The sequence below is a fragment of the Malania oleifera genome, chromosome 3 (genome assembly GCF_029873635.1).
Source record: "Malania oleifera isolate guangnan ecotype guangnan chromosome 3, ASM2987363v1, whole genome shotgun sequence".
NCBI classification, from domain to species: domain Eukaryota; kingdom Viridiplantae; phylum Streptophyta; class Magnoliopsida; order Santalales; family Ximeniaceae; genus Malania; species Malania oleifera.
In genome coordinates this window covers 106,853,187-106,868,202 of record NC_080419.1, presented here as the reverse complement: position 1 = coordinate 106,868,202, position 15,016 = coordinate 106,853,187, and the positions used below count along the sequence as shown (strand labels likewise).

At 36.1% G+C, this 15,016-nt stretch overlaps 1 pseudogene; it reads left to right on the top strand.

The window, feature by feature from the left end:
* LOC131151465 (U-box domain-containing protein 34-like) overlaps nt 1-14,768 on the top strand; it is a 42,992-nt pseudogene extending 28,224 nt beyond the window's left edge.
* The last annotated feature ends 248 nt before the right edge of the window (nt 14,769-15,016 follow it).

Sequence of the window (15,016 nt, the reverse complement as noted above, 5' to 3'; positions counted from 1 at the left end):
TTCTTCAGGCTACCGAACTTAATCTTCAGGCTCTTGAAGAAATTCTTCGGGCTATTGAGGGTGAGTTCAGTGTACTGAAGTCCCTTTTTTCTAAATTTTCCTTTTTTTTTTTTAATTTAAAAATCTATTTTACTTTCTTTCTTGACTCTTTTATAAAGGTACTTTCCAAGGTTTTAAGAATATTTCTAAGTCCATGAAAGTCCCCTAATGATATACATGAAATGCATGAATCCTAAAATCATTCTAAGTTATGTTGAGCCTCAAATTAAATCATATGAAAATGTAAGTATATGAGTTCTAAATACCCATTCCCAAGATGTTCTTAAACTTTACCGCTTGCATCTTAATTCTCGTACTCTTTGAGTTCCATGGATCTTGCCAAGATGTGTCAGCTTTACTTTATGGCTTCCATGACTCGTTATCTTTCCGTGCATGCTTAATATGGTTCTTGTTCACAAACTCAATGCACAGATCAAATACCAAGTGATTTGTCATTAGCAAAATAGGTTTGGACTCATAGAGTCAACAATCTTCCTCCTTTTGATGATAACAAATGCACGAGCAAAAAAATATATAATGGGTTACGCCTAACAAGGCTCCCCCTCAATTAATGAATTAAATATTCAATGAATAACAATATGCTCATGTTCATACACAAATTTCCTGAATATGATCATAATGAATATGCTCATTATGTTTCAATCCATGACATCAACAACTGTTTCTCCCCCTTTGCATATCTCCCTCTTTGCCTAATTCCATTCTATTATTTTTGCTTCCAATTTTCTCCCACTTTTGACATCAACAAAAAGGTGTAAACTATTAAAACATGAGTAGACGTACCCTTATGTTCTTCTCCCCTTAGACATCTTAAGGTTTTAAACGTGTCCAATTGTTGATTAATGCAATACCAAGTGATTATATCGTAAGTGATGTTGCTCCCCCTGAATTATATCATCTAACATAATTCTAAGCAACCTCTCGACTATGCATGAGACCTAATTCACGCCTAATTTAAATAAACCTATCCTCCGCAAGTGGTTTCGTGAATATATCTGCCCATTGTTCATTCGTGCATACAAACTCTAGTGTTACATCCCCTTTTTGTACATGATCACAAAGAAAGTGATGTCGTATGTCTATGTGCTTAGTTCGTACGTGAATGTAATATGGGATTCTTTGAGATATTTATTGCACTCGTATTATTGCATCTTATAGGGATTGTTTCATAACTTAATCCAAAATCTTTCAGTTGTTGCTTCATGTAAAGCATTTGAGCACAACAACTACCTGCCGCTATGTATTCAGCCTCAGTTGTGGAAAGAGCAAATGAATTTTGTTTCTTGGAAAACCAAGAGACCAAGGAGTGTCCTAAAAAATGACAAATACCACTAGTGCTCTTCCTATCCACTTTACTACCCGCAAAACCAGCATCTGAATAACTAAGAATCTCAAAGGATATGTACTTAGGATACCATAACCCAATGTCCACGGTTCCTATTAGATATCTAAATATCCGTTTAACAGCTAGAAAATGAGACTCTTTTAGTGCAGACTGAAATTTTGCGCACAAACATACGCTAAACATTATATCTGGTCTACTGGCAGTCAGTTATAACAAGCTACCTATCATTCCACGATATAGCTTGACGTCTACTGGTATACCTTGTTCATCTTTGTCTAATTTCAATAAACCGCTCATAGGTGTACTTAGTATTTTTCCGTCTTCCATATTAAACTTTTTGAGTAAGTCTCTAATATACTTTGATTGATTTATGAATATTCCATGATTTTCTTGTTTGATATGAAGTCTTAGGAAGAAATTTAGTTCACCCATCATGCTCATTTCAAATTCATTTTGCATGGTATTGGCAAATTCATTATACAATTCTTTATCTATAGCGCCAAATATGATGTCATCTACATATACTTGTACTAGGAGAATATCATCTTTCTTAGACTCTATGAACAGGGTAGTATCTATCTTTCCTCTTAGAAATCCATTTTGTAATAGAAAACCGCTTAGCCTTTCATACCAAGCTCTAGGAGCTTGTTTTAAATCGTACAAGACTTTCGTCAGTCAATACACGTGATCTAGATTCTTATGGTTTTCAAAGCCTGGGGGTTGTTCTACATACACTTCTTCATTTATGTAGCCATTTAAAAATGCGCTTTTGATGTCCATTTGATATAGTTTGAAATCCTTAAAAGCCGCATATGCTAAAAGCATTTGTATGGCTTCCATCCTAGCTACAGTGGCAAATGTTTCTTCAAAATCTATACCTTCTTCTTGATTATATCCCTGAGTTACTAATCTAGCCTTATTTCCCACAACTACTCCATGTTAATCTTTCTTATTCTTATATATCCATTTGGTCCCTATGATTGACTTATCCTCAGGTCTGGGAACTAATGTCCATACTTTGTTTCTCTTAAATTGATTTAATTCTTCTTGCATGGACAGCACCCAAGATTCATCCTTTATAGCTTCACTCACATTCTTAGGTTCTTCTTAAGATAGAAATGCAAAATGACTAACCATGTTCCTAAGAGAGGAGCGAGTGGCTACTCCACGTAATGGTTCACCTATTATTTGATCTATGGGATGATTATTTATGTAATTCCATTCTCTAGGTGGTTCATTAAACTCATTTGTAGTTTGATCAATTTCAATGGATGGTTTTTTAAGTTCATTTTTCTTTTCTGAATTATTCTCAATTGATAGTTCTTCTAGTTCCTTGTTTAATTCAATTTCATCTTCATCAGTTCTTTTGGAGAAGGGATTTGACTCATCGAACACTACATGAATAGATTCTATGACCGTCAGTGTTCGTTTGTTATATACTCTGTAGGCTTTACTATCTAAGGCATACCCTAGGAAGATACCTTCATCTAATTTCACATCAAACTTTCCTAAATTCTCATTGTCTCTAAGCACAAAACACTTATAACCAAAGACATGAAAATATGATATGTTTGGTCTATGATCATTCCATAATTCGTAAGGATTCTTATTAAGTGATGGTCTAATCAAAACTCTATTTAGCACATAGCAGGCGGTATTCACTACCTCGGCCCAGAAGTATTTAGGTAATTTATGTTCTTTAAGCATAGTTCTGGCCATTTCCTGTATAGACCTATTCTTCCTTTCAACTACACCATTCTGTTGCCATGTTCTAGGTGCTAAAAAATTATGGGCAATTCTTAATGAATTACAATAGTCTTTCATGCCTTGATTTTTAAATTCTCTACCCCTATCACTTCGAATTTTAGTAATTGTATATCCTTTTTCATTTTGGACTTTCTTACACAGATTTATAAATTGTTCACATGCTTCATCTTTGTGACCTAAGAATAGTACCCATGTGTATCTTGAAAATCATCAACAATGACAAAGGCGTATGATTTCCTCCTAAACTCTGAATTGGGTCTAGTCCAAATAAGTCTAAGTGTAGCATTTGGAGTGGCCTAGTAGTGGAGATCTCTTTCTTCTTCTTAAAGCTTGTTTTTGCTTGTTTTCCTAGTTGACATGCATCATAGATATTATCTCTCACAAATTTAGTCTTAGGCAGTCCCTTAACTAGTTTTAAGATTAAATCCATGTTTGGGTGTCCTAGTCTCCTATGCCAAATCCAGCTTATTTCATTCATAGCAGATAAGCATGTCACACTCTATGAAGTTAAGTTATCAAAGCTTGTGGTATATACGTTTTCATGACGCTTAGCAATGAACAGTATCTTATTATCAGATTTGTGTTCAACTATGCACTTGTCATGTTCAAATGATACTTTGCAACCTTTATTACATAGCTGACTTATGCTCAATAAATTGTGCTTTAAACCTTCAACTAATAAAACATCATCTATAATGAGTGAGGAATCATTACTGACTTTACCGACACCTGTGATCCTTCCCTTAGCATTATTTCCAAAAGTAACAAACCCTTCATCCTTGGGTATGATGAATGTGAACTTTGCTTTATCCCCGGTCATGTGACGTGAGCATTCGCTATCCATATACCATATATCTTTTGAGGATGCTGATCTTAAGTAAATCTGCAAGACACAATCAAACAACTAGCTTTCATACCCAAATTGTCTTGGGTCCAGGGGGGTTAGTGCTAGATTGATCTTTGACCTTCCATACTTTCTTTATTTTTATATTTTTATTTTTGCAAGGACAGTTGAATTGTATGTGACCCAACCTTCTACATTTAAAGCATGTAGTATTTCTATATATTTCTTAGTTGGAACATATGACTTTGATTCTTTTGTAAAATAACTCATGTAAAGATGTCTTTTCTTTAGATTTTCCTTACCATTAAAACCGAGTCCTTCCTTTTCTAGGGAATTTCTTTGAGATCCTAGGAGCTTTTCAAAATTGTTTTGTCCTTTATTAAATCTATAAATAATTTCATATTTATCTTTCAAATCCTTTTCTAACTCCTCAATTTTCAAATCTTTATTTCTTATGAAAGATGCATGAGATTCATTTTGACGTTCAAGTAAGCTTGAAAGTTCTTTGACTTTACTTCTCAACTCAGAAATTTTCTTTGTTTTCTTCTCAGGCATTTTAATAGTGTACAAGTATTCTTGTTTCAGTTCATCATATGAAATCATATCATTTTCATTTTCAGAATCACTAGAATAATATGAAGATGATGAAAATGATGATTGTACCTCAAGGTCATCATGTGCCATTAGACACAGATTGGTCACCTAGTCGTTACTGGATTCAGATTCTGAATCGCTAGTGTTGTGTGTATCCCAGCCGACTTTTAGCGCCTTCTTCTTTTTCTTTGAAGCTTTTACGAGCTTGGGGCACTCAGGCTTGGTGTCCAACTTCTCGGCAGTTGTAGCATGTTGGTGGATTCTCCTTCTTTTTCTTTATTCTTTGCTTTCTTCTTTCCGATTTAAAGTTTCGCAATTTTCTGTTGAACTTCTTGTTCTTCTTCAAAAACTTCTGGAAATTCTTTGTTAGCAAGGCCATGTCATCATCCGTTTCAGAATCACTTCCTTCACTTGAATAGGTTGATGATGCCTTAAGTGCAGTGACCTTTTTTGCTTTGCTTTGCTCATTTTTCCTCTCGTTTATTGCCAGCTCATAGGTGATGAGCGATCCAATGAGTTCGTCCACCGACATCTCCTTGAGATTTCTCCCTTCTGCTATTGCCGTAGCTTTCACTTCCCACACCGGAGGTAATCCCCTGAGTATTTTCCTGATCAACTCATAAGTAGGGTAAGTTTTTCCAAGAGCATTTAAAGAGTTAATGATGTGTGTGAATCTAGTGTACATGGATTGTATGGATTCATCAGTCGTCATTTTAAATGCTTTATATTCACTAGTGAGCATGTCTATCCTACTATCCTTGACTTCCTTAGTACCTTCTTATGTAACTTCTAATTTTTCCCAAATTTATTTAGTTGAGTTACATGTCATTACCCTATTAAATTCATTGACATCTAATGCACAGAAAAGTAAGTTCATGGCACTGGCATTGATTTGTATTGACTTCCAATCCTCTTCAGTATACTCATCTTCTGTTTTAGGTACGTTAATCTTATCAATTACTTTCACGGGAATGTGTTTTCCCTTAGTCACTATCTTCCAAACCTTCCAATCTATGTTCAGTAAATATATGTTCATCCTACATTTCCAATAGGTGTAATTTACACCACAGAAGATGGGTAGTCTAGTGGATGAGTGTCCCTCACCGAATGGAGTTACACCAATGTGTGCCATGTGATCGTTTTACAAATTAACTACCAAGTCTATGTAAACCCGCTTTTATACCAAATGTTGAATCAGGTGCAATCCCAAAAGGGGGGGGGGGTGAATTGGGTATTTAAAAAATTCTTTGACACTTATTTACCGCTTAAACCCTTCTTATATATTTACCAATTAATTCTTGTTACTCAATTACTTATGTGTAAAGTTATCCAACCTATACATGCAATATACACAATTTAAATACAGTGTTAAAAATAAAGAGTAAAGGGAAGAGAGAAGACAAACACGGTTTTTATGAGATTCAGCCAACTTGGTCTACGTCCTCGCCTTGAGCAACCACTCAAGGATTTCACTAAATCCCTGCTCCTTAAATTGGGACAGAGCTTCCCTTACAATCCGCTGCTTACAAGAGGCACAGCTCCCTCCTACTCCGTTGCTTATAAGAGATACAACTCTCTCCCCACACACCTGTTCACACACCGAACCGTGTGCACAATAGAATATGAAAAATAACATTCAAAAATGCTTCTAAAAAAAGTGTGTGAATACAAATCAAATTCCTAACACATTAACATATGATTAAACTTGAAGCTCATGAATGTATGAAAACGATACAATCGTTTTATGCATGATATGCTTCAACACACAAACCCTTTTTAACCAAAACTCCCACGTAATGATATATTTAAAATGCTTTGGAGTATATTAGGGTTCTAGTTCACTTTGTAAAGAAGCACAAATATGTCTAATGTGAACTTGTTAAAAAAAAAACTTATCTTGAATATTTTATCAATATATATCAAAAGGCTTTCTTTCAAAATATTTAATCACAACCCGATCTTTGTAATATGTTAATATATATATATGATATGTAATTCAAAGATCAAAATACTGAGTATATGATTTTTAAAACAAGATATCCCTTAATAAAATAGATATTTATGAATACAAAGGATATATTCTCAAGTGTTTTAATATATATAAAATATGAATCCTATAACTGAATGCACACTTGAATCAAACCATTAAATCAATAACACAACCTTAATCAAGTAACAATCTTGTTTGAAATAAATATGTATATGTATAAGCAATTTCAAGATCCACCTTTTAATACCTAATCAAAAATAGATTTTTCAATAATATGCTCTATGAAAACTATATATATGTACTCTTGAATAAAAAATAATCAATTAATAGCTAAACAACTTTCTCAAGTAATGATCTTTTCAAAAACAATTTTTATATGTATGAACACACACAAAATCAAACTTTTCTAAAGATAATTAAGAACAAGTAATGAGATGAGAAGTTCTTGAAGATAATAACTTGAATGATCAAACCTCAATACTAGAATGAGAATTCAGACGAGTAAACAAGTTCCCTTTGAGATTCTGAATTGATTTGCTCAAGCTTGATGGTTAGAGATTGAAGTGTAGGCAAACATAAAGCAATAGGAGCAAATTTTCAATATTCTTTCAACAAGATGTGTTCTTCTCTTTCTTGAGTGTCTTAACTTAGTTCTAGGGTTTAGATATTTAGTATTTATAGTGTCTTGCCCTTAGGATTGATCCGAACCATTGGATCAAACAAATAACTCGCGAGTTCGTTTAATAAAAATCTGATTTTTAAACTTTATTGCGACTTCAGGCTACTAATGTTGAAGTTCAGGATCCTAAAGTGACTTCAGGCGACTGAAGTTCCAGGATCAGGCAACCGAAGTACTCGGCCTTCCTGCTGTGTTTTCCCATTAATTCTTTAGGCTACCGAACTTAATCTTCAGGCTCTTGAAGAAATTCTTCGGGCTATTGAGGGTGAGTTCAGTGTACTGAAGTCCCTTTTTTCTAAATTTTCCTTTTTTTTTTTAATTTAAAAATCTATTTTACTTTCTTTCTTGATTCTTTTATAAAGGTACTTTCCAAGGTTTTAAGAATATTTCTAAGTCCATGAAAGTCCCCTAATGATATACATGAAATGCATGAATCCTAAAATCATTCTAAGTTATGTTGAGCCTCAAATTAAATCATATGAAAATGTAAGTATATGAGTTCTAAATACCCATTCCCAAGATGTTCTTAAACTTTGCCGCTTGTATCTTAATTCTCGTACTCTTTGAGTTCCATGGATCTTGCCAAGATGTGTCAGCTTTACTTTATGGCTTCCATGACTCGTTATCTTTCCGTGCATGCTTAATATGGTTCCTGTTCACAAACTCAATGCACAGATCAAATACCAAGTGATTTGTCATTATCAAAACAGGATTGGACTCGTAGAGTCAACACACATGAACAGAAAGCATTTTTTGATTTGTTATTCCAGTTGTGGTTCTTCTGCATAGACTCATTTGCGAGGAAGGTGGTTCTCATCAAGAACTTCCGGGGGATAGACGAAAATCGAGGTTAAAAGTTTGTGGGTTATGTTTAATTTGATCTGATTTTGGAAAGAAAAGAAGTGGGTGTGTTTCTTCTGTTTGAAATTGTACACACGCAGACATATATAGGAGGAGATTGATTTAGAGGAAGAAGGAAAGAGAAGTGGCATCCAAAAGGAAATGTAGAGAAGGAAGGAGCAAATGGGTTGGTAGCGGTGGCCATAGATAAGGACAAAGGCAGCCAAAGTGCTTTGATATGGGCGATTGATAATCTTCTTAGCAGAGGCCAAACTGTCATACTCATCCATGTCAAACCCAAAGGCCTACTTGCTTCATCGCCTTCTCTTTTTGGTCAAAGTAATCTCTCTCTCTCTCTCTCATATGCTTGTATATATTCAAATCCGCTACTACATAATATATAGTTTTCGGTGATTTTCTAAGACATTGACTGATTTTATAGGCCTTTTTCTTTGGGTATAACAAATTGTACAATTTGTGTTCTCCATTTTCTGAGCCACTTGAAAATTATGAATGTCAAACTATTCAACTTTTTCTAGAATATTTTCTATCAGTTCATAGGAAAATAAATGAAACTTCAATGGGGAAAAGATCAATCCAAGAAACCTATGGTAGGCACGATCTGTTCTCTAGCAGCAGAAATGAGAGTAGACATTTTGCATATGGTATTTTGATTATAACAAAAGTTAGGGGCTAAAATCTTGATAAATGAAGAGTATAAGCTGCATCAATCTGTACTAATTAGCCTGTTATATTTAAGGGAGGAGAGATTGAGTGAAGTGAAGATAGTGATAATCAATTGCCCTTAGTCGGTCCTTACCACCTTTCAACAGCTACTAAGTATGTCTCTGTCTTCTACTTGACCATATCACGTGCATCCAACTATTGTCAAACCTGGCTCCACTTTTCCTTCTTGAAGATGGTTGCAGCAACTACTACTTCAATAACAATGATGATGAGGACTAGGAAAGGAGGAGAGATTAAATTGCGAGGGGAAGGAATTATACATATAAATGCAAAGATCTGTGCGGATTACTCCCTCTCATTCCTAGGTTCAGAAAACTAGATATAAGTACTCTGTTTCCCTCATTATACATGCAACATTCATGCTCAATGCATATGCTAATTCGGAAAAAAAAAAAGTTAATATGTGGAAATATGGGCAAATGTGTAACGACCTGACCCTTTATGCGGGCCTCGGTGGCTACTAATCATACAAATATATTTGTACCTGTTCAAGGTACATAAACAAACCGCCCTAAATAGGGACATACAGGTGTAAATCATACATAATTACGATGTAAATGTTCGAAAAAACATAAACATCCATTGGGATTTCTACTAGACTTATACCAGAGTTTACTATTATATCCTCAATATACAATCATCCAGATTCAAAACGAAAACTGCTTATCCAACCCCCAAAAGAAAAATGTTCCGATTACATTTAATCCACATATTCTACTTACGTATACAATAATCCAAACACGATCTTCCAAGTCCCTCTAGCTACTAGGATCGACGTTCTGATGGACCTGAAAATAAGGGTTATATAACGGGGTAAGACACATCTCAATACGGAAGAAAGTGTTACAACAGTGTGTGACTGCATATATGCACATGTTAATAGCAACTCATACGTTTGAAACATTTGTTTATAATACTGTAAGGTATAACATTTATCTACAAAAAAATTATTTAAATCATGCATATGATTATTAGAACACCCCCAGCTTGATATGACAAAATGCCTATTTTACCCCGTGGCACGGGTTGTGTACTGATTGCCTCCGACAGTGCCCTGTTCGTGCAGACAAAGTGGGGCATCTTATGGTCCGAACGCCCCCTGGTTTATTTTTATTAGCAACTTACTAACTCCTCGCAGGACGACCATCTAATGTACCCATCTCATGTATGGTTGCACTTGTACTATCCATACCGATTTTCTTGTGCATGGTTGCACCGTAGTGCCGACATCGGTACTTAACCCTAGGAGTTTATTTCAACCCCCGTACTGGAGTATTTTCAACCCCTTTTTCAACTGAAGTTTCTTTCAACTTCTTTTTGGTCACAAGTTGTGGTTCCAGGATCATATATACAATTTATAGTAAAATATAGTAACCTGTGCAATTCCAGTATTTTCACAATTTCAGATAATCATATTGGGTTCAAACCGGTGCCTATCCACTCAGTTTACCCCTCTTTACTGATTCTGCTCGGTGTAACACCGGCCTCTATTTTTCACATAATCATTATATCAATGTTGGAACTCCGTTCTCATAATCTATATCAATAGTATAAAAAATTCATACATTTCCATTTCAACATATATCACACGAGTTTAATCCAAAAATCCGCTAAATGATATAAATCCAGTAAACATCATTTAAAAGGAAAAGTGAAGAATTCAAGCATCTCCTATTACAATATAACTGCAAATAAGTGTTTTTCGTAAAATTTGGAGATCATAAGCCAAAATCCTCATTTTTACCAAAAACCAAAAAATTATAAAATCAGCATTTCTACTCAGTAGAATTTAGTAAATAAATAGTTGAATCATACATATAAGTATAAACTAGCTTTTTAACGGTTCAGTTTTCCAAATATACTATTGCAATCAAATCCCTCGTACCTCAAACCCGAAAGTAGAAACACGAATGGTTTGGTCCAAAACTACGGCCTTGTATCCTTGAAACCTAACAATCACAGTACGCAACCTTGTTAAAATTACGATCACTATCTAACTGTATAATCAGAAGCGAGATCAGATCCTTACCTCGGTTTTTGGGAAAAAAACCCGAAAATCCTCGAAGTAACGATCCAATCCTCTATAATTGTAGAACTCCTCCTTCTGATTCACGCAGGCACCTCCGATCGTTGAATCGGATGACGAATGGCGAAGAATCTTAGAGAGAGAGAGAGAGAGAGAGAAATTTTACGAATTCTTAACCTCTAAGCAACCTCAAGAACACCTTTAAAGCATCGTTGACTGAGTCAACTTCGTCGACGAGGCTGCCGACATCCTCGTCGACGAGGTTCTAAATTTTGTCAACAAGGATTTCCCGATAACCTCCCAAAAGCCTCGGTATTCCCTCATCTATGAGGCTTTGAATTTCGTTGACGAGGAACTATAGGGATCTCGTCGACGAAGGTGACCTTCGTCAACAAACCCTGCTTATTTGAAGGTTCGAGTTTCTACAAAATGAGCTTCTTCTTTTTTTCTTTTTTTTTTTCTGGAGCTTGCAAAACAGTATAACAAGGGAAAAAAATAAAGAGAAAAAATGAAAGAACATGCTTGGAGGACTTGTTATAATTTTTTTTAATGATGAAAATAATGTTTTATTTTCTTGGTGCAGAAATACACCACTTCTTTGAAGTCCATGGTGAACTTGATCAAAATACCAAGGAATTGTTCATTCCATTCCGTTGTTTCTGTACACGAAAAGATGTAAGTGCCAAGAACTAATTTTGTCTATTTTCCTATGGGAATAAGAATGGTAAGGGAAAAGTCGCAAGTGCCATCTGGAAGGCATCAGAACTATGCCATTGATAGACATCTACAAATGCATCAGCTCAAATGCTCAATTCACTTTTTCTTTTTCTTTTTTTTATGAAAATCTTAATTTTATTAATAGCCCTCACTTATGGTGGAAAAATACCGTAGTTACAAGCAAGATACATGAGATTTACAAATAAACTAACAAAATCATCCCAGACATCAAAACAAATACTAAAAAAATCAAAACCATTATCCAACTAAAACAATATAAACATGTCTTTATTTAATCAAAACCAACCAAAAACAAACATAAACAATTTTTTCTATAAAATGATTTCAATTACCTACAAACATAAACTAGAGGAAAACAAAGGAAAAATCAAATGATAACAATTAAAGACGAAAACTTGGAATACTCATCTTATCCATACGAATGAAACCTCTCATTTTACTTGATAGCACATCACCTATAAAATATCTCCTTGTGTTGCCTCTCTCTCTTTGACGAGTCAAGAAATTCGCCACCTGATTACCTTCTCTAAATTAGTACTTTATAGATAATTGAAGACCTTGTAATTCATCCTCTAATAATCCTCAAAAGTTCCATAAGTAGAGGAGAAACAAATTCCAGTTGTGAGATATCCCACCACCAAAGTTCCATGCTCAATTCACTTTTGTGTGTATGTATGTGCATTTTAATGTTTCCGATTACATGCAACTTTGACATCAGATACATTGCAAGGATGTTATACTAGAAGATGCAGATGTAGCGTGAGCATTAATTGAGTATGTAACTCAAGCAGCAAATGAGAATTTGGTTCTTGGTGCAGCCTCAAAAAATCGCTTTCTTAGGAATGTAGTTATACTTGCCAACTCCCATAGTGCCAAAAAAAATAAAGAAGTCAGTCCAAATATTGGAAAAATTAGATGCTCATATGCTGCACCATCTGACTACCCTTATCAGCCTGCGATAGTTGGTATATGGTATTGGGAAAATCAAGATGCATGAGAGAACATGTGAAGATGGTTTTAAATAACGGCCGCGATCGTTATGTAATGCCGTTATGTAACGATTTTTTGAGTTACCAATACCGTTACACACCGCGAAATCAGTGGGAATAAAAATTACGGCTATAGCGGCCATTACAGACTACCACCGTTACGTAAAGGCCACTGCGGCCGTTATGTAGTCATACCAAAAAATTTATTTTATTTTTTACTTTTTATTCTCACTTTTTCTCTCTCTTTCATAAATCATATACCATATGGCTAGTGGGAGAAAAGATTATAATGAGAATGACAATGATACAAAATTTACTATTTTTTTAAATACTCATAATAGATGCATTAATTAACAATTTGAAAGTACCAACGTGTTAGAAAAATATTTTATATTATTTTGATAATTACAAAATTTACTATTTCTTGACATCATTCGTTTTTAATTGGTTGCATCATTTTGATAATTTGCAAAATGAGAAGGCTAAAGCTGGAGCTGAAGCAGACAATGGACATGTACAGCACAGCCTGCAAAGAAGCACTCACGGCAAAACAGAAGGTATGGAAAAATTGCTTTTATGCTCCCAGCACTTGGGCAGCTTCTGAGTTGATTCTTCACTAGAGGCAATGGAGCTCCAGCAGTGGAAAATTGAAGAAGAGCAGAGGTTTGAAGAGGCGCGACTGGCAGAGGAAGCTGCATTAGCAATCGCAGAGAGGGAAAAGGCGAAGTCCAGTGCAGCATTAGAGCATGCGGAAGCAGCTAAGCGGATCGCAGAACTAGAATCACAAAAGAGAATTAATGCAGAAATGAAAGCACTTCGAGAAGCAGAAGAGAAGAACAAGGTCCAGGATGCTTTGGCATATTCAGATGTCAGGTATAGGAAATACACGATTGACGAGATCGAAACAGCAACGGAGTTCTTTGCAGAATCTTGTAAAATTGGAGAAGGGGGTTATGGACCTGTATATAAGTGCTATCTTGACCACACACCGGTTGCAATTAAGGTTCTCCGCCCAGATGCAGCTCAAGGAAGATCGCGGTTTCAGCAAGAGGTATGCAATGCAATGAGATAAAGATATGCTTCTATATTAGCATCATGGTATTCAAGTAAATTAAAAATACTATACGGTTATCTACATTATTCTGCCATTCTCAGGTTGAAGTACTGAGTTGCATTCGGCATCCCAACATGGTTCTCCTTCTTGGAGCCTGCCCAGAGTATGGCTGCTTAGTCTATGAATACATGGCTAATGGGAGCTTAGATGATCGTCTCTTCCAGAGAGGAAACACTCCTCCTCTCTCTTGGCAGCTTCGTTTTAGAATTGCAGCTGAAATTGGCACCGCCCTACTGTTTCTCCACCAGACCAAACCAGAGCCGCTAGCGCACCGTGATCTTAAACCAGGCAACATCTTGCTCGACCACAACTATGTCAGCAAGATTAGCGATGTTGGTTTGGCCAGGCTAGTCCCTCCATCAGTTGCCGACACTGTGACACAGTATCGCATGACGTCAACAGCCGGCACTTTCTGCTATATAGATCCGGAGTATCAACAAACTGGCATGCTGGGTATAAAATCTGACATATACTCCCTTGGCATGATGCTTCTACAGATGGTAACAGCCAAGCCACCAATGGGGTTGACTCACCATGTTGAGCGGGCTATTGAAAAGGGGACTTTTGTTGAGATGTTGGATCCAGCCGTGCCTGATTGGCCAGTTGAAGAAGCGTTGGGCTTTGCCAAGATTGAGCTCAGTTGTGCAGAGTTGAGGCGAAAAGACAGACCGGATCTTGGAAAGGTAGTCTTGCCAGAACTGAACAGATTGAGAGCTCTGGCCGAGGAAAATATGCACCCTTCAATGTTGGGAGGCAGCTGTGGAGGCTACTCGCCCGACCACAGCCAAATCTTTTCCTCGCACCAAGTAAGTTGAGGTAGTAAAAACACGGTGTGTTCTTCCTCCAAAAACTGCAAGTGGATCTATCCCAAAAGGCAATTCAAGTATCAAGGTCGTGACACTGTAAACATCAACCCACATTAAAACTAATTTGGGTGATTCTTTGCAGGATGTATTGAGTGACACACAGCATGCACCACCTTCTTATAACAGCTCCAGAAGCCGCTCAAGCACGTAGCGTGGAATGGTACAGGAAACAAAAGTAGATTAAAAGAATAGTTTGCGTCTGAGGACTGTAAACAAAGAAAGGGGAAGGAAGAATGGACCCGACCAGGTTCTTCACAAATCCAGGAGACAGAATTCCATCCCAGACTGTACAGAAAATCATCAAGTAGAGGAAATTCCCAAGGAGACCTGCTTCTTCTTCATTCACATCGATTTTTGGGTATGGTTAGCAAGCAGGCAGCTGGCTTGGATGTTTATCAACAAAGGGCTCCTTATTGT